At 43.6% G+C, this 21725-nt stretch overlaps 1 protein-coding gene and 1 non-coding gene across 2 annotated transcripts in view; one reads left to right on the forward strand and one right to left on the reverse strand.

Annotated features, from left to right (window-relative positions):
• Window positions 1–665: 665 nt before the first annotated feature.
• LOC126019319 (small nucleolar RNA SNORA51) lies at window positions 666–798 on the reverse strand. The gene has a single exon (XR_007499046.1). It is a non-coding gene; the product is annotated as a small nucleolar RNA SNORA51 (small nucleolar RNA).
• A 6656-nt stretch (window positions 799–7454) lies between these two features.
• The window catches only part of TEAD1 (TEA domain transcription factor 1), a 285280-nt gene continuing 271009 nt past the window's right edge, over window positions 7455–21725 (forward strand). Inside the window, exon 1 of the mRNA XM_049781082.1 lies at window positions 7455–7491. The gene's annotated coding sequence lies outside the window, so the exon portion shown is untranslated. The remainder of the gene's footprint in view (window positions 7492–21725) is intronic.

The raw sequence follows: 21725 nt of genomic DNA on the forward strand, positions 1-21725 counted from the left end.
TTTACCCCTGGCTCTGTGCTCAGGGATCACTGATGGAAGGCTCAAGGGACCATATGTGGTGCCAAGGTCAAGGGCAGTTGACTCAGAGGCCAAAATGCTATGAGCCACAACACCTCCTGCCTGATTGCTCCTGCTGGATGGTCACTGCTAAATTGCTGAAAGAACTGTTTGCCAGACTCCCTGCTCCTGTTGCCTTTTGCTGCCTCTCTACTATTTCCTTTGCTCTGGTTTTCTCCCTGGCTGACTCCTTGCCCTGGTTCCAATCCTGGCTCTCTCTCTCCCTCTCGAGAATTGGCAATAAGGCCCCTGGCTTCCCTACTTTGCCTCTACCTTAATTAAACGTTGTTTCTAACCCTCTCTTGTTGGGATTTTGATTGGCCCTGACACTTAGGTGATACCAAAATTTTCCAAGGTGGTTACACTAATTTGCCCTATTATAAGAAAAGGTATCAGTTTTCTTAAAACCCATAGATGAATGAGACCATTCTGCGTCTCTCTCTCTCTCTCTCTCTCTCTCTCTCTCTCTCTCTCTCTCTCTGACTTATTTCACTCAGCATAATAGATTCCATGTACATCCATGTATAGGAAAATTTCATGACTTCATCTCTCCTGAGGGCTGCATAATATTCCATTGTGTATATGTACCACAGTTTCTTTCTTTCTTTTTTTGTCCCCCAATTAACAATACAGACCAGGCAAAGGGCCTGGGTTGAGGTGTATATGGGGTGCATTTACTGTACCTCCTCTTTCTTTACAGTCAGTGTAAAGAACACAGCCTGTGGTAAGAATTGGGAAGTGTACCACAGTTTCTTTAGCCATTCATCTGTTGAAGGGCCTCTTGGTTGTTTCCAGAGTCTTGCTATGTAAATAGTGCTGCAGTGAATATAGGTGTAAGGAAGGGATTCTTGTATTGTACTTTTATGTTCCTAGGGTATATTCCTAGGAGTGGTAGAGCTGGATCATATGGGAGCTCAATTTCCAGTTTTTGGAGGAATCTCCATATTGCTTTCCAGAAAGGTTGAACTAGACGGCATTCCCACCAGCAGTGAATAAGACATTGGATAAGACATTCTTGCAATAATTTTCAGAGACAAGAGAGAGGAGGGCTGGAAGATACAGCCCACTTCATGAGCCTCACTACAAAGAGTGATGAGTTTAGTTAGAGAAATAACTACATTGTGAACTATCCTAACAATGAGAATGTATGAGGGGAAATAGAAAGCCTGTGTAGAGTACAGGTGGGGGTGGGGTGGGGAGGAGGGATATTTGGGACATTGGTGGTGGGAATGTTGCACTGGTGATGGGTGGTGTCCTCTTATATGACTGAAATCCAAACACAGTCATGTTTGTAACCAAGGTGTTTAAATAAAAAATAACATTAAAAAAAAAGAAAAGGGGGCTGGAGAGATAGCATGGAGGTAAGGCACTTGCCTTTCATGCAGAAGGACGGTGGTTTGGATCCCAGCATCCCATATGGTCCCCAGAGCCTACCAGGGGCAATTTCTGGGCATGGAGCCAGAAGTGACCCCTGAGCGCTGCCGGGTGTGACTCAAATACCAAAAAAAAAAAAAAAAGAAGAAGAAGAAGAAGAAGAAAAGGTATCAGAGGGGACCAGAGCGATAGTACAGTGGTAAGGTGTTTGCCTTGCATGCGGCAACACAGGACGGATCCCGCTTTGAATTCCGGCACCCCATATGGTCCCCCCGAGCCTGCCAGGAGCAACTTTTGATCACAGAGCCTGGAGTAACTTCTGAGCACTGCCCCAAAACAAAGCAAGACAACAACAACGAAACAAAACAAAAAAACAATAACAGAGGTATCAGAGTCCCGATAGAGACCGAGTATAGCAGTATTGCAGGTAAGACACTTGCCTTGCATGCAGCTGGCTTGGGTTCATCCTCAGACATCCCATATGGTCCTCTGAACACTATTAGGAGTGATTCCTAAGCACAGATTCAGGAGTAATCTATTAGCACATCCAGGTTTGGACCGAAAGTAAATAGAAAAAGTAAACAAGATATTGGAAAAGAGAGAGGGCAGATTCTAAAGAGAGATGAGAGAGAGAGTGAGAAAGTGAGAGACAGAAGGAGAGAGTGAGAAAGTGAGAGACAGAAGGAGAGAGAGAGACTGAAGGAGAGAGAGAGAGAGAAAGAGAGAGAAAAAGAGAGAGAGAGGCTCCAGGGAGAACACAAGGTTTAAATAACAAGCAAGCCAATCACTTGCACAATAGTTTCTTCTTTGATAAGATATTTTGGGACAGCAAACCCTCTTATATTATTAGTGAGACTCCAACCCAATATGTCACAGTGCAGTTCAGCTGCAGATAAGTACTCTAGTACTGCACTTGAGATGTGTAAAAGGTTAACCATATGACATCTGTGTTTGAACCTTCATTTTACTTTCTAGATGTATGATCCTAATCAAATTATTTTACTACTCTGAGTCTCAATATGCTCATCTCTAAAATGTGAATAAGTATACTTCTCTCAGAGGGCATCTGTGGGAATTCAAGGAAGTAATGGAGTGAAAACACTTGGATCAGTGCCTGACATTTTACTACTTTGATGTATGCTCACTTCAGCCTTGGGGGCAAGAGAGGTCAGTGGTTGGAAACATAGGTTGAAGTCAGAAGGAATTCAGATTCTGGCTCTTCTACTGTTCAACTATGGGGAATCACACTACCTCTCAACACCTCCCTAGAGGTTTCTCTCCTGTGTGAACAAGCCAATAACCAGTACCTTGTGTTGGGGCCACAAAGGTGAATTGTGAGGTCAAATGTAAAATGCTCAGTGCTGAGTCACAGTGTGGTATGTGATAGGAACCATTATTTTAGTTTATCTAGTATTTATTTTTTACTTTGGGGACAACACCTTCTAGTACTCAGGGCTTATTCCTGGCTCTGTACTTAGGGGTCACTGCAGGCAGTGCTGAGAATGAAACTGGGATCAGTCACATATATGGCAAGAAACAATCTCTGTACTATCTTTTTGCCCCAATTGTCATTTTTGTTAGTGATAGTTGCTGTCTCTGACTTCAGATGCCAGGTGGAATCATTCTTGTATTTTAGCTCCACAGATCTGGTGCTTACCGGTGGGTGGTTAAAGAGAGTGAAAATATGTGGAAGTTAGAGTTAGAGAGACAACCAAGAGAGTTACTTCCCACTATAGTGTCAGTCCTGAGCAGGATACACTTAGTTGAATGAGACTTGCAGACTTTCTGGGAGCTCAGATATGGTGCTATCATCAGCTTGCTAATATTAATATGTATTAGGTAATGTGCATGGAGTAAGGAGACTCAGGGAACCCAGTGAGGAGATACCTTATTTGATGAGTGATCTGAAACAAATGATATTTTGAAAGATGAGTCTCAATGTGTGAATATGAGATAAATTGGAAAGTAAACTGGTCAGGAGCTCATGAAGAATCTGAACTTTAGGCCCAGGATTTCTTCCTTAATTTAATAAGGAATGGAGGGCACAAGGGTGATCTGGTTGAGGCATCTGGTGGTCAACGCCATTGACCACCAGGGTTTATTTGGCTGACCTGGCTGGCTAGGCAGCTGTCCTCCTCTATTTTACCACTCCATATGTGTCCTTCCGGAAACTGCATGCTCAGTCAAGGAGAATGGCTTTCCCTGAATAGAAACAGACCATTCTTTGAGGGTATAAGGAGAGTTGCACTCCTCTGCTGAAACATCCACACAAACTCTCAATAAAGAATGGAGGCCAGGTGGCTGGCAGCTGGGAACCCAAAGGGAAAAGGTGTATGATGCCCTGGACCCACAAATATCACTGATACCCAATTAACTGGTGGGCTCTGCCATCAAACTGGTGAATTTAGAAAATGAGAGAGAGAGAGAGAGAGAGAGAGAGAGAGAGAGAGAGAGAGAGAGAGAGAGAGAGATGACCAGGACAATTTTAATATCATAAGCTCTGACCAAATTTCTAACATATTTTCAGAAACCAACTCTAAGGTGATGGGAGTTATTACTGAGACCCCTCATTTCAGTTTCTTTTTCTTTTTTTTTCTTTATTGTTTAAAGGCTTACAATTTTTATTTGAAAGCTTGCATGCAGAAATTATGCCTGGCAGGTTCGGGTGACTGTATGGGATGCCTGGGATGGAACCTAGGTTGGCTATATGCGGATTGAACTCATGTTGGCTGTGTGCAAAGATGTAAAATATCCATTGTATCATCATACTGTTTCTTCTTCTCTTCCTCCTCCTCTTCCTTTTCTTTATCCTTCTTCCTCTTCCTCCTCATCCTCCTCTTCTTTCCCTTCTCTTATTCCTTCTCTCTTCCTCCTCCTCCTCTATCTCTTGTCCTTTTTCTCTTCTTTCTTAACCTTTTCCTTTCTGTCCTTCGCCTCCTCCTTTTTCTTCCTTCTCCTCTTTTCCTTCTCTCTTCTCTTCTCTTCCTTCTCTCTTCTTCCTCCTCCTCTTCCTTCACCACATATGGCTTTGCTTATGGATCAGTTCGGGCAGGACTCCTGGAATCAAACCTGGGTTGGTCACATGCAAGGCAAGCAGCCATAGTTCTATCTCACTGAGTTCCATGCAATTTCTTATTTTATGCAAATTAGGGGTAAAATGCATTGTACTTAATGGTGAGAAAAATTTATAAAGCTAAAGATATAAAAATGACTGTAAGACAGTTAAATGTGAACAAGATCTGCAGACAATATCAATATCCATATTGTGATATTAGTTGTGTGTTCATGTGTTGTTTGATTTTTTGTCTCAGGGCAATACCTGGTTCGGAGCTTACTTCTGACTCTGCTTAGGGATGACTCTTCATCCAATCTGGGTTGGCCATGGATGGGTGTTGTATTAAATAATTAACGATGGGGCTGGATGGAGGTGGATGTCATCCCAGGCCACGTGGCTCTGCAACCCCCATCTAGCCGGTGGGTCCCAGGCCCAGGTGAACGCAGGAATCAGACTCATTCACAGGCAGGCATCAGGAAGCATCAGCTTTATTCATCCCTATCCACCACATGTGTGGTTTCTATCATAACCTTTCAAGCACAGCCATACCTCGCTAGCCCTGCGTCTTAACTCCTTTCAGCCATCTTCCCTTTGGGCTCCATGCTGGTCAAAGACCAGAATGCAGAGACCCAAAAGCCAGAGAGCCTAGCAGGGCAGTCAGCCGCAGGGCCTACCGCCAATCCCCTGGCTCAAGGGTTTATCTACCTATTCCAAGACCCCTCCCAGGAGTGGGCGGGGTCTTACAGGTAAGGTCACACCTAATATTTAGTTCCCAAGACCCCTCCCAGAAATGGACGGGTCTCAGATTGGTACACCTAAATCCAGGGTGGAGTTACAGATGGGTAAGGTAAGTAAGTACCTTACTCCCTGCATTTTCTTTTTGCAATGATCAATTAAAGTTTTGGAAGAGATTACAGCAAGGAAAACTGGGAAAAAGTAAATAAAGATTTTTTTTTCTGTATTATTTCTTTGATTCTTTGTTCAGGATCACACCCAGCTGTGCTCAGTGCTTACTCCTGACTCTACACTCAGGGATCATTCTTGGCGGGGCTCTGCGTACCATTTGGGGTATCCAGGAACAAACTTAGGTCAACTGCATATAAAACAACACCTTACACTTTTTACTATTGCTTTGGCCACTGTAGCATTCTTTTTTGTTGTTATTTTGTTTTGGGGCCATACCCGGGTATGCTCAGTGTACCCGCTGTGCTCTCACACCACTGTATTATTATTTTTTTTAAACAACTCTATGGAACCCCCAACTCCACAAATGGTGCATTTAAAATACATTAGCGAAGATTGTTTTTAGAAAATGTGCTACAGAAAGTCACATTGGGCATCACCCAGTCATTCAAACAGGGATCCCTGGAGCCTATTATTTATACTAAAGTCCAAATTGGAAAGGACGGGAAGGCGCCTAGAGTATTCTCTCTCTCTCTCTCTCTCTCTCTCTCTCTCTCTCTCTCTCTCTCTCTCTCTCTCTCCTTCCTTCCCTCCCTCATTTCTTCCTTGAAACCAAGCTATCACATATACTAGATCGAATACTCTACCCACGGAAGCACGTGCTCTGCCTGCTTCGTTTGATAGAAGTGCAATTGCGGCTACCAATCATCCCAGAATTTCAGCCTTTATCCAGCTAATTTCTGATTTACCCACTGGGTCTACTACCGACAGTCATTTCTTTTGCATCAGTACCTCCAAAGATAACTGTTAGACTGAAATAACATTTTACAACTTAGAGTGCTTTTACTTATTTTCTAAAAAAGTGCAAGCCGTTGGGAAGCGTGCACTTAAAACTTCTGCGAGTTGGAGAAGACCAGATAGAAATCCTGCAAACAACCTTTGTTGCTCTGCAGAAGCTTTCTTTTCCTTTTGCCTAGGAAAGAACCGACTTCAAGCAAACTTTTATTTAAGCGCCAGAGGAGGGAAGGCAAAGCAGACAAGGCAGACTGGGAATCCAGCCCGGAGAGAAGGGAGAACCCATCGCGCGGGAGAACCACCGCTGGAACATGACATCGGGGACTTGGAGAGTCTCAAGAAGGGAAACTGAGGCAGCTCCCGCCTTGGGCGCGGGTCCCTTAGAGCTTGCAGAGAGCGCGGGCGGGCGTTGCCAACTCAGAGCCGCCTTCCTCGCGCCCGCCCGGGGCGCCCCGCCTAGCCCAGCCCAGCTCAGCCCAGCCCAGCCCAGCTCGGGACAAAGCCCTGGAGCCGGAGCCGGGAGCCGGGAGGCGGGAGGCGGGAGCGGGAGCGGGAGCGGGAGGGCGGCTCCCGCGCGCGCCTGCGGCTCCCCGGTGGGCGCCAGACTCCGCCCGCCCCAAGCCAACGGCCCGGCCCGCATCCCCATGACGTCACCGCGGCGGCAGGCCCCGCCCCGGGCCCGGCCGCATGACGTCACCGAGGCCCCACCCCTCCCTCCGGAGCGAGTTCGGTCCTGGCGTTCATTTCATTCCTGTCCTCATTCCGAACATTCTTAGCATCGCTCGCGCCGCGCCGCGCCGCGCCGCGCCGCCCGAGCCGAGCCGAGCCGAGCCGAGCCTCCCCGCCGCCGCCGCCGCCGCCGCCGCCGCGGCCCCGCCGCCCAGCGCGGGCTGCCCACCCAAGCACTTAGCGGACGCGCTTGCAACCCCGCGGGCCGGACGGTCCGACCGTCCGTGCGGCGGGGGCGGCCCGGGCCCGGGGCGGCCGCGTCTGGGGCTAGGTCTAGGTCTAAGGGGGGGACAGGAACGACAAGGCCATGCAGTGAAGCCCCCCACCCCCCGATCACCCCGTGCACCTTGGCCCCTCCGGAGCCGCGGGGCAGCCAGCCAAAGCCCCGTGCGCACAGCTAGTCCCAGGGGCCGGAGTGTGGTGGGTTCGAGGCCGGCCGGCTGGGGTGGGGTGCCCGGGAGCCGGGCACCGAGCGAAGGGCAGCGGGAAGAAGTTTGCCCGGGACTCTCGCCGGCTGTTGCTGCTGCTGCTATTGCTGCTGCTGCTGCTATTGCGGCGGCTGCCCGGCCTTGGCCGAGGTAAGTTGGCGCGCGCGCGCGGGGCTGATGTGGGGTGCGGGGGGTGCCGGGGAGCGGGGGGCCGTCCCTTTCGCCCCTCGGCTCTGCTTTGTGTGCGCCGGGCGGGCGGGCACGCGGAGGGAGGATCGTGGCTCGCTGGCAGGCCGGCCGGCCGGGCCCCCCTCTTCTCCCCAGGGCGCCCCTTTCCAAGGGAAGGTGAGCGAGCGGCCGGCCGGGCGGGCGCGAGTTGCTCGCACAGCCAAGTTGGGCCGCGCGCGCTGCAACAGGCGGGCGGCCCCCTTTTGCAAGCGGCCAGGAGGCGCCCGCCCGGCCGCACCGCGCGCCCCAAACCCTGGGCACGCACAGCCTCGCCCCCAGTGGCCCTGGGCTTCCTTCCTTCTTCCCTCCGATTGCTCTCAAGTTCAGCAGCCTGCGCGGGCCCGGTCGCCTCTCTCCCCACTACTCTTCAAACTGCGCCTCCCGGCCGACCCGGCGCCGGGGATCTCTCCCCACCCACCCGAAGCCCCGACTTGGGGGTCTTGTGCCCGCTGGCGGGGGGCTTCGCTCCTTCTTCTCCTCCTCCTCCAAGATGAAAGGAGCCACTGCCGTCTTTGCCGCTCCTCCAGGACTGTTGCCGCCGCCGCCGCCGCCGCCGCTTCGCTGCACATTCAAGTGGAAAATTTTTAGGAGTCAGCAGAAACATTGTGTCCAAAAAAGACTGACTCGCACTTAACCACCAAACCCCCCTGGAGGAGGCTCTCCCTGGAAAACTTCCCTTCGGTAGGAAATACTGGGGGATTTGTTTGTTTATTGGAAGAGAAATGATTCCCCCAGGAGAGAGGAGGAGAAAAAAGAGAAGAAAAAAAAATCAGGGTGTACTTCTAGTCTTTTGTTCCTATCAGCAACACTTGTTTAAAAAAAAAAAGTCCCAGGCCCGCTTTCCAGAAGTTCAACTTCTATGATGGAAAAAAATAGTTTGTATTTTTCTTTAATTGAAGCAGCCCCTTTATTTTTTTTTAATACTTTGAAAACAATGGGAGGCTCACACCTCCCTGATTCTCGTCCCACGGAAATAAATAAAATCCAGATCTTGATTTTCTTGGCTTTTTAATTGTCTTTCTTTTTTTATTTATAAAAGATTTATTGAAAGTTGAGTGGTGTCACTGTATAAAAATATTTATGAAACAATGAAATACCAGCCACCAGCATTTCTCAGGAGGCTTGTTAACTTCTCAGAAGCAAGTGGCTGCCTGTGATTTGCAGAAATGAAAATTGACCTCAGTAAGCACTGGGAATTTAGGGACAGATGATGTTCCAGGAGTAGGTAATGTAAAAAGGCAGTGCTTTTACGTAAAAGGCCTGAGAGAGAGCCGGATACTGGAACAGAAAAGTCTGCAAAACTATGAAGTTTCAAAATAGTAAGAAAAGAGATTGCAAATGCTACAGAAACTGCAAAGGAATAGAAGAATACTTTCCTTTCAGGACAACCCACCTAATGCATTTCCTACTCTCAGCCCTTCACCTGTATTGTTTAGCAACATTTACTTGAGTCTGATGGCTAGTATGCGCCAGGGGCCTACAGGTTAGGTACCTGAATAGATAGATGTCTCTCTTCACCACGGGTAGCAGGCCCCCATATTGGGGATTGTCAGAGGCGGGAGTGTGCCCTTTTCTCCGAAAACAGTAGTCAGTCCTGCTGGTCTCTCCTTAGTGGCTTCTCTGCCTGGTATTACTTAGAGGCAGTGATTGGGGTACAAAACTAGGCTGGCCCAGTGCTTTATCCTGTTATTGGTACCCTGTGAACAGGAGGATCTTGGGGCTCATCATGTCTAAATGCGTAGAAGGGCCAGACTTAGCTCCAACTTTGGTAAAGATCTTTCCTCTTTAGAAGGAAATAGTAGAACTAATACAATGTGACTCAAGAAAGACAAATGGATTAGTTGAACCTTTGTCAACATCGGCGTTTGGGGTTGTTTATTTTTTTTCCCCAGGGAAAGGCTTATTTTTCTAATCTCTGTATTTCCATAAATGGTCACAGATATTTTTGTTTAGTTTTTTTTTTTTTTTGTACAACTCTGTTGGACTGTCAGGTTTCAGGTTTTAAACAGTTTACAATTCTTTAATTTGCTGTTGGCCAAAAAAAAAAAAATAGATAAACGATATCTATTTGCTGGATTTTACTGACTAAAGTACCAATGTAAAACTATTTTATTTATACTTTCATAATAAGTATTATCTGATCCTCAGGCTTAGAAGTACATTACAATACCATTTTTTCCTTTTTTTTCATGTTTGAAACAAGAAATCAATATGACACTTGGCCATTTACACTTTGTGAAAATATAGAAAGGAATTTCCCATAGATTTCTTCCTCTATATGATCTCCTTTAAAGTAAGAATAGGACTCTATCCAGAAAACATGCCTGAGAGAGATTACTGGAAGTTTATTTTCCCTTTTCCTAAAACATAAATCAGAACTCACCACAACATGTATACCTAATGAGATTTAATTTAAAGAGGGAAGGAGGGCAGCTAAGCTGAATTTGAACCAACTAGAAATGAATTTCTCACCAAGAGGTGGTGCTTCCTTGGATTGTGGTACTGTGTGCCCCAGCAGCAAACTAATTACAAGTAAGGGTGTGTATGTGACGGGAAGGGGGGGGGGTTGTCAGCCTGGAAAGTCAGCTTCCTTCTCCTCCCCCTCTTCATGTCCCCAGTTTTGCAAGAATCATATATTCATTTTTCACTTATTTGGGGGATTGGAAAAAAGGACAAACAAATCACTAGAAAAAAAGTGTGTGTGTTTTTTGTTGTTGTTGTTGCTTGAGCTTTTCAGTTTGATACGTTTTGAATTTTGCTGGTTCTTTCTATGCAAAACATCAAGTGTTAGAGGACTTTTTCTTAATGGGAAAAATGAGAAAAATCAAGTTGTAGTTAATCATTGGTATCTAGATTATACATCATATTTGTAGTTAAAATTTCAGAAGAAAAGGATGTCACCAGGATAGAGAATAATAACAATTGTTTGAGAGGCCTTTGAGAAATGAGCTTGAGCTGTGTCATTAATAATACTCGGACATTACTTGCTTTAGAAAGATTGATTGAGAGATACATGGCATTTGTAGTAAGAACCTATGCATCTTTGGGATTACTCCTCTTTAATCTCATCTGTTAATATGTGTTAATTGTGGGCATAATTATACTGCCTGCGAATGAAAATTGAAGTGTTTTATCCCTCAAAAGATTGGTGCAAATGACTTTATGTATGATATATGTATATAAAACGGCCATGTTCACGGGTGGGCGGTAGGTCAGTGGATAACAACTTTAAGCTTATCGTAGACACATTATTTGGTTCCCAATAAAGAGATTGCAAAAAGAGGGGAAAAAAAGTGCTGAGTGCAAGATTCACTTAAGAGCTGAATGTGTTTAGGGATGAAACTTTTCAGGTCAATTTTCCCTAAAGACTGAAGAATACTGGCCAGAACAAGTGTCCAAGTCTTTCAGTAGAAAGGCAAGAAAATTGGAGACCCACCTTTCTGTTGGTAAATGCTTCCCTTTGAGTATTCAGTGACTGAAACTGCAGAGTGCTAATTTCTTGCTCTGAATACAGCAAGTAAAGTATATTGCCAGTTTACTCCCCTTTGACAAACTTAGATCCTGGTCTGAGCTATTACTTAGGGACTGAGCCATGGCTGCAGTAATCTTTTAGAGCTGCTAGGATGCCTTTTAAAATTTTATCTGTAGAAGCCACAGATTATCTTGTGGTATTTAAATTAGATCCCAAATCATGCTTGAGCAATTCAGTGATGTCTTAAATTTTTTATATTCCACAAAGGTGATAAAATCAAGTAATTCAGGTTCATCCCTGGTACTTCAGGGTTGGCTTTTTAAAAATAACTTTTTTTAAAAAAAAAAAAAACCAATATAGAACCTATTGTTTTCTAGTTAGTTATACTTATCTGGGAAATTCAGAACCTTCTTCTGGGATAGTTTTTTTTTTTTTTATATGCTAGAATGTATGAATCTAAATGTTTAGATAGTCTTGGTGTGTGTTTTGTTTTAAAGCTGTGAACTCTTGAGTCTTTATTCAATGTGTCAGAGTCTCATCAGAGGGTTTTTGATTCTGACCCTTATTTGAATTGGCATTTGAAATGCAACCACTTTTACAAATACATTTGGGCTTTGGGAAGGAGAAGAGCATTTTAAAGGATGTATTTTTATTTTATACTTGGCAGATAGCATGCCCCACAGGGTGGGTTTCCAGAAAGGTATTTCTTACAAAATGGGTCACTTGGAACTCTAAAATTTGCCCTTTGTTCATGGTCTTTTAGCATGGTTGGGAGGATTCTTAAAAAAATGTTTTCTGTAGTCTGAGAGTATTGGCTAACTAAAACCCCTGGTGTCTCATTTCTGATTGGATTGGGGCGGTCCAAGGGGTATCTTTTCTATTTTTGTAGGAGACTAAGGGACAATAATTCAGTTCAGACTGTACTGTTCCCACTCCCCACCCCCAATTATTTAAAATAAATGTTTTCTATTTAGGAGGCAATGGCTTCTGCCCCAGTAGTAGTTTGTAAGTCAGGGCTCACAGTACAGGAAAATGGGTATAAAGGAAAAGAGAGCTTATGGTGAACCAGTGAAACATTCATCATTTCTAGTGCGATTTTTTTTTTTTTTTTTTTTACATTTGACAGGTTTTAATACAAGTCTAAAGTGAATGAAACACCATTGACTGGCACAACACACAATGACGAGTGCTGTTGTTTCTAGTGATATATAAATTGAAAAACTGCTGCTAATGGTGGGAAATGTTAATTATGTGAGAACATATTGAACTTATATTCTTTGGCATGAACTTTTTTTAAAAAATGCATGAACTATGCTGCTTTTTTATAGGCACAGCTTTCTAATTATCATAATTCAGTTCAGCTCCACTCTTGGAAGGAGTTCAAGTGCAATCGCAATTTAACTTGAAAGGAAGTTTTTTTTTTTCCTTTCTTAAACTGAGAATGTTTAAGAAAATTTGGAAGTTCATCCAAGAATGTCTGCTTAGGTGTGGATAATTGGGGGGAGGAAATGACTACCTCACTATATAGTTAAATAGATCCGAGTAATAGGAAAGTGAAAACTTTTTTTTTTCCTTTGCACTGTATCCAGACCATCTTCATATTGCACAATTTTATATAATCAGATGCTTGTTGAATTCGCTTTTAAAACTGCTGTCTTTTCCCTGGTCTCTACCCACCCGAAATAAATGAATATTTTGTTATCAACAATGATTCAATATTTTTATATATGTACATATATATATATATATATATATATGAAACGCAAGACAGTAAAAAGAAATACAGAAATCTTATGAATGCATTTGACAAAATAGACATTAATTTTTTTATACCGGCAGCCTATATTAAGTGTTACCTTTATATAGTTTGCTTTATACCTTGATGATATTTGGTGGAAGTCATCTTTGACAATATTCCTTCCAGTGTCCAATATCCTTAACATTTTTCTGACCTGAATGTCTTTTCAAAGAAAGAAGTTGATGAAGTCCAGGCACCAAATCCTCTGTGGAATCAGTTTTAATTGGGGAAAGAACAACTTTAACTGGACCTTCCGACTTTTCGTCCAGTCTGGCTTCTACTGCTAAAATGCAAAAGGAGCCCGTAGAAACCAAATGACTTCATTTGCTCTGGCACTTCAGAGCCGAATTCACTTCTATGGTGGTGAAATAAAAGGAGCCAAGTGTTTTAAATAGCCACTCCCCGAGGCCATAGGCCCGAGTGTTTTGAGAAAAGGGCATTGTCTGCCTGCAGCTCCAACTGGGAGCCTGCAGTTGCTCTCCCTCCCCCTACCAGGCAGCTCCATTTCTGAAGTTGACATCTGGTTTTCTCTCCATGCACCTGATGTGTACCTACACACGTGCACACACGTGGTGTGCTCCCATGTGCTCTGTTGCTAACGTGCTTTTGACATTGAATATGTGTGCATGTTTCAGGCTTCTTCCCCTCGCCCCCCCAAGGGGGAAGGCATAAGCTAACAGCGCAAAATAAAAATGTAAACACCATAGCCACCCCACATGCCACTGCTGCTGGGTTTCTCTGCAATGGCCCTTTCTGGGTAGGCGTGCCTATTGTTGTGGCAGCAACAGGCGGCAGAAGTTGGGGCACCATATGGCGGATGTGGCCTCAGATAAGCTGTCTGGTAATTTAGCTTATCAATAGCATTTTGATATGCTTCATTTTCAGATCACCGTCACTGCGACTGGGGGTGTCTTGGGGGGGCTAACTGATTTGAGACCATTGTGAACCATTGCTTCCTTTGGTGGAATCTCTTTCAACCCTTTCTCTCTCACTGTCTTTTCATCTCAAAGCCTGTGGAAAACAATGGTGGTTAGAGTGTGAAAGAACCCATCAGCTGAAGAAACCTTCAGCCTCCACTTGAAATCTGGGACACTTAGAAAACCTTATCAGGTATTTCCATTGAGAGAAACACAGAAAGCAAGTTACTGAATAGCAGTTACTGAATATCATCAGGGCTTTAATAAAAATAGCTCAAGAAAAAAAAATAGCTCAAGATTTGCTTCTGTTTTAAATACTACAGATAAGGTGCACATTGTTCTTTCTGAATTTTGAGAAGATGTTGTGTGTGAGTTTAAAATAACTCACCAATTTTCTTTCACCTTTGAGTCTTATTTTAATCAAAAAATGTCAGAATGTTTACCATTCCTGGAACTAGAAATCAGGGTAGCTGCCTGCAGTTTGGAGGTAAGTACCAGATTCCTGTAAGACTAGAAATTATTTATTTATTTATTTATTTATTTATTTATTTTTTGGGCCACACCCAGCAGTGCTCAGGGATTACTCCTGGCTATCTGCTTAGAAATCGCCCCTAGCAGGCACAGGGGAACATATGGGACTCGGGGATTTGAACCAATGACCTTCTGCATGAAAGGCAAACTCCTTACCTCCATGCTATCTCTCCAGGCCCCAAGACTAGAAATTATTAAAAAGAGAAATACTTGACGTGAACTTTAAAATATTGTACAAACTATGCTGCTTTTTAATAGGCACTTGAAGTGATTCAGTAGACATTTGGTGATGCGTGTGCCCCTGTGCTTCTCAGCCAGGTTGAATCGCATTCCACAAACATTTGTGTCCTAAATGTATGCCAGCCATGGGGATGCCAAAGGAAAGAGTGTCTGTCCCATTACCAGCCCACCCTATTCTACAAACTTTTCTTCCTTCACCTCCTGTCACATTTTGATATTGGTGTTTGCAATTCACAGTTCACACACAGATGCTCTTACATGACAATTCAGAATGACTGTGACTCAGACCCATAGAGTCTTTTCCTATCTCAGAACAAGATTTATTTATTTATTTACTTATTTATTGGTCTTTTGGGTCACACCCTGCATCGCTCAGGGATCCCTCCTGCTTCTACGCTCAGAGATGGCCCCTGGCAGGCACGAGGGACCAATATGAGATGTCAGGATTCGAACCACCGTTCTTCGGGATGAAAGGCAAACGTCTTACCTCCATGCTATCTCTCCGGCCCCAGAGCAAGATTTCTTTTCCTCTGCTACCTGCTCCCCTTATTCCATCCCCAAAAGCACCACGGGTGGGTAAGCACTGCACGAAATATTTCAGATTTAGGAGTCCGTTGAGTCTAAACTAATATTTGGTTGTTGCACAATCAGAAACCTTTCACTGTTGTCAAAGTTTCTTGAGAACCCCACACATTTGCTTATGCAAATCTGTCTGGGGTCACGACCCCACAGTTTAAAAGAGAGGTTCCAGCCTACCTATAGTTCTCATCTGACATGTGTATTACAGCCTCCAAGAAACTTGCTAGGCCTGGCCATTGCCCCAGGAGATCAAGAGGATTAGGGGAGGTGCAAGGCTTTCTGCATTTCAAAGAGACTTCACAGTGGTAGTGTCTGCCCCTGACTGGGAACCCTTGACTTAACTATTATAATTTTTATCCTCAGATTAAATCAAAGTGAATTGCCTAGTCTGCCTAACTCTAATGTGTTTTTTTTCCCCTCCTGAGATTTGTTAGACAGTGTATCTTCAACTTGTCTTTATGAACATCACTTTATGAACATTTATGATTGTTCTTGATTTGTTTTTAAAAACACACTTCTCAAAACTAAAGTCACATTCTTCTATATTCTATATTCTATATTCTAGTCATAAAATGAACATAGCTTCCATGTCTGTGCTTGGCTCTCATCTCTTACCCCTTGGGAGTGTAGAAGTTGTTGGCTAGATGGGATTCCAGAAAAGTGTTTGGCTTTGGTTGCAGGGAATTTAAGGGCTGATTCTCCATTGGCTGCCTACAGAGGTGGTTTTACTAAGGTTACTTTTTTTATTATTATTTTTTTATTTTTTATTTTTTTTGGGGGTCACATCCAGCAGAGTTTAGGAGTTACTCCTGACTCTACACTCAGAAATCGCTCCTGGCAGGCTCCGGGGATCATATGGGATGCCAGGATTTGAACCACCGTCCTTCTGAATGCAAGGCAAACAAACGCACTACCTACATGCTCTCTCTTTGGCCCCACGTGTAGCTTTTTGTACAGTGCTCTTTCTTTCCCCTCTATCTTGAGCACTTAGAAATCCAGATACTCCCAAGTTTTTGCAAGAAGCTATTGCTTGCCCCCAAATATTGAAACATTTGTGGTACTTCTGTTGTCAGAGATTTGAAGAGCAGCAAATCTGCCCCGCAAAGTTGACAGTTTAGCTGGGAAGCAATTTGAAATGGCAGGCAGAGAGGTCATCACAATGTGGTAAAGTGTCTCTCCTATTTCATCATTTCCAAGAATCTATTTGTTCTCATATTTGGTAATTTTTTAAGTTGTGGTGTGTCCTACAAGCATGCTGACCATTTCCCTCGATGAGGTTGCTCATATTCATCAATACCTATAGAAATAAATGGAGTAAAGAAGAAGAGCCTGACTGTAGAAGTCACAATACTCCTACTGTCATCAATACACTTGTTTTGTTGGGGATAGGAATGGTTTGGGCCATACCCATAGATATTTAGATGCTTAGGAGCTATTATTAATTCTTTTCATCATCATCATCATCATCATCATCATCATCATCATTATTGTTGTTGTTATTATTATTATTATTATTATTTGGTTTGGGGGCTATACCTGGCGGTGCTCAGGGGTTACTTCTGGCTCTGCACTTAGAAATAGCTCCTGGTAGGAGGACCATATGAGATGCTGGGGATTGATCCTAGGTTCGTCCTGGGTTGGCCATGTACAAGGCAAAAATCCCTTAGCACTGTGCTTTTGCTCTGGTCCCGCTATTAATAATTATGAGTTTAAGAGTCACTATTGGGACGGACCTGGGTTCGATTCCCGGAGACCCATATGGACTCCTGAGCCAGGAGCAGTTTCTGAGACCATAGCCAGGAGTAACCTGAACGTCACCTAGTGTGCCCCCAAAACCAAACAAAAACAAAAACAAAAGGTCACTATTGGTAGTGTTTAGGGAAACCATATGTAGTGCCAGGGACCAAATCTGGATTGGATACATGCAAGGCAAGCACCTTAACAGAGGCACAATTTCTCAGGCCTCCAACATTCCTATTAAAGAGAAAGGCATTTATATGGTCCCCCGTGCCTGCCAGGAGCAATTTCTGAGCATGAAGCCAGGAGTAACCCCTGAGCACTGCCGGGTGTGACCCAAAAACCACACACACAAAAAAGAGAAAGGTATTTGTAAAAAAGGATGGATAATTGAACTTTCCATGAGTTTGCATTTAGATATATGTTACCCAATTTATTTTACTTATATTTTCCTCTGTGTATGTGCAAGATTGACGATTGACACTAGTGAAAAAAAAGTTTCAATATGAATACAGTATGAATACAGTATGGTTTCCAAATGATAAGACAGCATTCTGGCATGGCTTGTTTGGCAGTAGTATTTCTTAGAAATAAAACCATGCTGCATCTAAGAAATAATTGGTTTCTTAGAGATGGTGCAATGTTGATGAAACATGCTTGCATCTTTATCCAAGGGGATCTCAGAGACTATATTTCCTTTCCCAACTTCCTACCTCCTAATGTTAGGGATTGAACTGAGGGACTCACACATGCAAAGGATGTGCTTTTCTGCTGAGCTACAGTCCTGACCTGAGATTTTTACATTAACAGTTATTTTTGTGGGAGTAGATTGGGAAGTGGGACAGGCTTCATTTTTTTTTACATATTTGTAATATTTCAGAACATGAATGTCCTATTCAGTATCTGAATAAAAGGGAAATTACTCAGTGAGATAAATGCTCATGAAACTTCAAAGTGGTTATGTTAGATTTGAAAAGTTTTGTTTTTTTTTTTTTGCCAGGGAATTTTGGGAATAGAATGGGATTAAAATTTTTTTTTTTTGGTTTTTGGGCCACACCCGGTGTTGCTCAGGGGTTACTCCTGGCTGTCTGCTCAGAAATAGCTCCTGGCAGGCACGGGGGACCATATGGGACACCGGGATTCGAACCAACCACCTTTGATCCTGGATCGGCTGCTTGCAAGGCAAACGCCGCTGTGCTATCTCTCCAGGCCCCAATTGATTTTTTTTTTAAAGATAGCATGGAAGTAAGACGTTTGCCTTGCATGCAGAAGGTCGTTGTTTCAAATCCCGGAATCCCATATGGTCCCCCATTCCTGCCAGGCGTGATTTCTGAGCATAGAGCCAGGAGCATCCCTTGAGCACTGCCAGGTGTGACCCAAAAAACAAAAAAACAGGGGCCGGTGAGGTGGTGCTAGAGGTAAGGTGTCTGCCTTGCAAGTGCTAGCCAAGGAAAGGACCATGGTTTGATCCTCCGGCGTCCCATATGGTCCCCCCAAGCCAGAGGCAATTTCTGAGCGTGTAGCCAGGAGTAACCCCTGAGCATCAATTGGGTGTGGCCCGAAAAACAAAAAAAACAACAAAAACAAACAAACAAGAACACTAACACACTAAATACTCTATAGAGTAAAGAACCCAACCCACCAGTTGTCATAAAGAAAGATCTATTTTCTGCCATGATCAAGTATAGATCCAACATTCCCTTTTGAAGAGCAGAAGGGAGAATAGGAACAAATTGACATGGAGAGTGGGAAGTTTCCCAGTACTAGTTTGAGAAAAGACAGGATAATTTATATAGATATTTAAAACTTAGGTGTAAAGTTGGACACATCTTAGCCAAGCCACTTACTGCTTGAACTTGGACAGATTATTTGCTTCCTCTAGAAGCCTCCCTGTCCCCATCTGGACATTTCAGCTAAATGCCTCCTGTCGACTACACACATAGTAAGTGCTTGGTAAATAGCAACTTCATAGGTTATCTTACTTTCCAGGTCTTCATGGATTTTCTGCCAGGTTAGTTTGGACAGTGAGTTCCCCTAAAATACTCAGGGCTGGGGCAGTTACTTAGTAAAGCTGGACTTCTGGTCTCATGCAGAGATCGAAATCTGGTCTCATGCAGAGATCGAAATCCCAGAGAGACAGACATCTCATAAAGAAGTCTTGGCATTAATCACTTTGAGCCACACTTCCGCTATTAAAGTGGAGGAAATTCATTAGTAAATGTATACTATTTGAGATCATGCCTTGCTAAATATGTTGGCTTATGAGCACAAACTTCCCTAAGTTAGGTAGCATGGTATATCATTGTCCACCCAAAAGACAGCCTCTTCTATAGGTTTTTGCTTGGAAGTCACTCTTAAATTTGGATTTGGGTTCTGAAAATTCTTCTTCAAAATATTTATGTGGAATTTATCTTGTATATGTGTGTTAAGGGAGAGAGTGGATATGGGACACACTTGGCAGAGAGTCAGGGTCTACTTCTGTCTCTACTTTGGTTGTGCTTGGAGGACCATAGGTGGTGCTGGGAATCAAACCGGGTTGACCTTGTGCAAGATAAGTGCTTTACGTGCTATACTCTTTCTCAGTTTCTCTGGAACTTATCTTTTCATAGAGAAACTATGTGCCGGGCCCTGTGACTTCCACCAAAGCCACAGAGGATTCCACACACTGGAGTTTTTATAGGCACTGAATTTCAAGGATGAGAGTAGAAAGACATACTTTACCCTTTCTGTGCCATTGCACTTTTACATTTTTTAAATTTTTATTTATTATTTTGGGGGCATACTCAGTTATGCTCAGGGATTACTCCTAGCTCCCTCCTGGCAGTGCTCAGGGACCATATGCAATGCCAGAGTGTCAACTGTGTGCAAGAGACATGCATTAACCCTGTATTGTCTCCCCAGTTCTTTGCACTTCTAATACTTTCACAGGAAAATAGGACAAGCTATATTTCCTTGTGTTTTTTTTTTTTTTCCAATTTGGTACCTGGGACTGATAATTCTTGAAGGGAGGTGGAAAAATTTAGAATAAGAGTTAGCTTGGATCTACAGTTGTGGTTGCTGTTTAAAGCAGATCTGGAATTAAAACTTTTCTCCTCTCACCAGACTTCTTTGGACCTTCAGCATAACTCAATAATTTACACTTATGAATGGCATCCTGTCTCTTTGCCAATGCAGCTGCGTATTTAACAGGATGTTCGTGAATCTAATGCCTAGATACTTGGTGGGTAGCTGAACTGAATACTTTTGTAGAAGCTGTAGCATAGAACAAAGTCAGATGCCTTAAACTGGTACTGTTTAGCTCAGCTCCCCACTCATGTTCTGGACTGTGCTAATGCCCTCATGATTTTAGGCTGAACCACTCCTGGGGAGTCATCTCAGTAATTATGATAATATTATATGAGCAGGACTGGAAATCACCTAAATTTTATTAATTACTCCTATTGTCTTTTACCCAGAGCATGCAGAACTGCATTTTAACCAATGTGTTTTCTATTCTTTAAATTAAAGATTAAAAGTCAAAATTGTTGAGGGAGATGAGTAGTTTTCTTGGTAAGGGAGAGGCAGGCAGACAGTTGAAGAGGGGAGGCAGGTAAATTTAAGAACAAACCTGTGAATCTGCTAAAAGATACTAAGTTATGGGCTTAAAGGGGAGTAAAACTTATGCATATGGAGAATATAGGAGACAAAATAAGACATTGACACTGACCATTGTTCATTTTGGGGTCACACCTTGTGCTCAGGGCTTACTCCTGGCAATGTACTCACTCTTGGTGGGCTCAAAAGATTGAGCCCAGGTCAGCTGTGTGCAAGTCAAGCACCATAACTGCTGTACTATACTATCTCTTTGACCCTGTAAATCTGATTTGTGAATTGGTTTAAAGAGGAGGGTACAGGACTGGGGAGAGCATATAGGAAGTATGGGGCGTGTCTTGTACACAGCTGATGCAAATTTAATCCCCAGAGCCAAATAATGGTTCCCTGAGGTTTGTCAGAGCTCACTCCTGAGCACCATTAGGTGTGATCAAAACCTCACCTCCCAAATAAATAAAATGAAAAGAAAATCAGGCTATTTTTGTGCCCTGAATTTCAGACTCTTCTGCCCAGTTCTGTCTTAATTTTAGCTAGTTCTTATTGTATTTTTGTATTCTTTAATTTTTTTTTTTAATTTTGGAATCATACCTGGCAGAGCTCCTAACTCTCACTCAGGAATTACTCTCAATGGGCTCAGGGAAACCATAGCAGGGATCTCAAACTCGCGGCCCGCGGGCCACAAACGGCCCTCCGTACAACATTTTGTGGCCCTGCCCTAGAGGAATCTTTTTTTGTTTTGTTTTGTTTTGTCTTAGTTGTTTGGGTCACACCCCCCAGTGTTCAAGGCTTACTACTGACTTTGCACTCAAATATCACCCCAACTTTGCCTCTTGTGGCCCCCAGGTAAATTGAGTTTGAGACCCCTGTCATATGGGATGTTGGGAATAGAACCCAGAACTCAGTTGTGTGCAAGGCAAATGCCCTACCTTCTGTGCTATGGCTCCAGCCTCCTAAATATTTTAAGTGAGATTCTGTGGTTTACAATAATACCAAACCCATCACCCATTCCCCCAGATGCTGACTATCTTTCTCATAGTAACTCTTTTGTGCCTAGTCTTATCCATTTTTGTTTTCCACTGACTTATCCCTTACCATTCCTTATGGTGTTTGTCAGTTTACCTGGTGCAGGACTGGTTATATTGCCATTGCAAAGATGGTTGCAATCCCTGTGGCATCCTCTTCTATTCTAAAAATGTACTGGTTTGGACAATAAACTGTTTGGTCCTACTAATAGGAAACTGTTGAGGAAATTGACAGCCTTTAATTGAGCAGGAGAGAAAAATCCCAGGCC

This window comes from Suncus etruscus, chromosome 9 (assembly GCF_024139225.1).
Source record: "Suncus etruscus isolate mSunEtr1 chromosome 9, mSunEtr1.pri.cur, whole genome shotgun sequence".
Taxonomy (NCBI): domain Eukaryota; kingdom Metazoa; phylum Chordata; class Mammalia; order Eulipotyphla; family Soricidae; genus Suncus; species Suncus etruscus.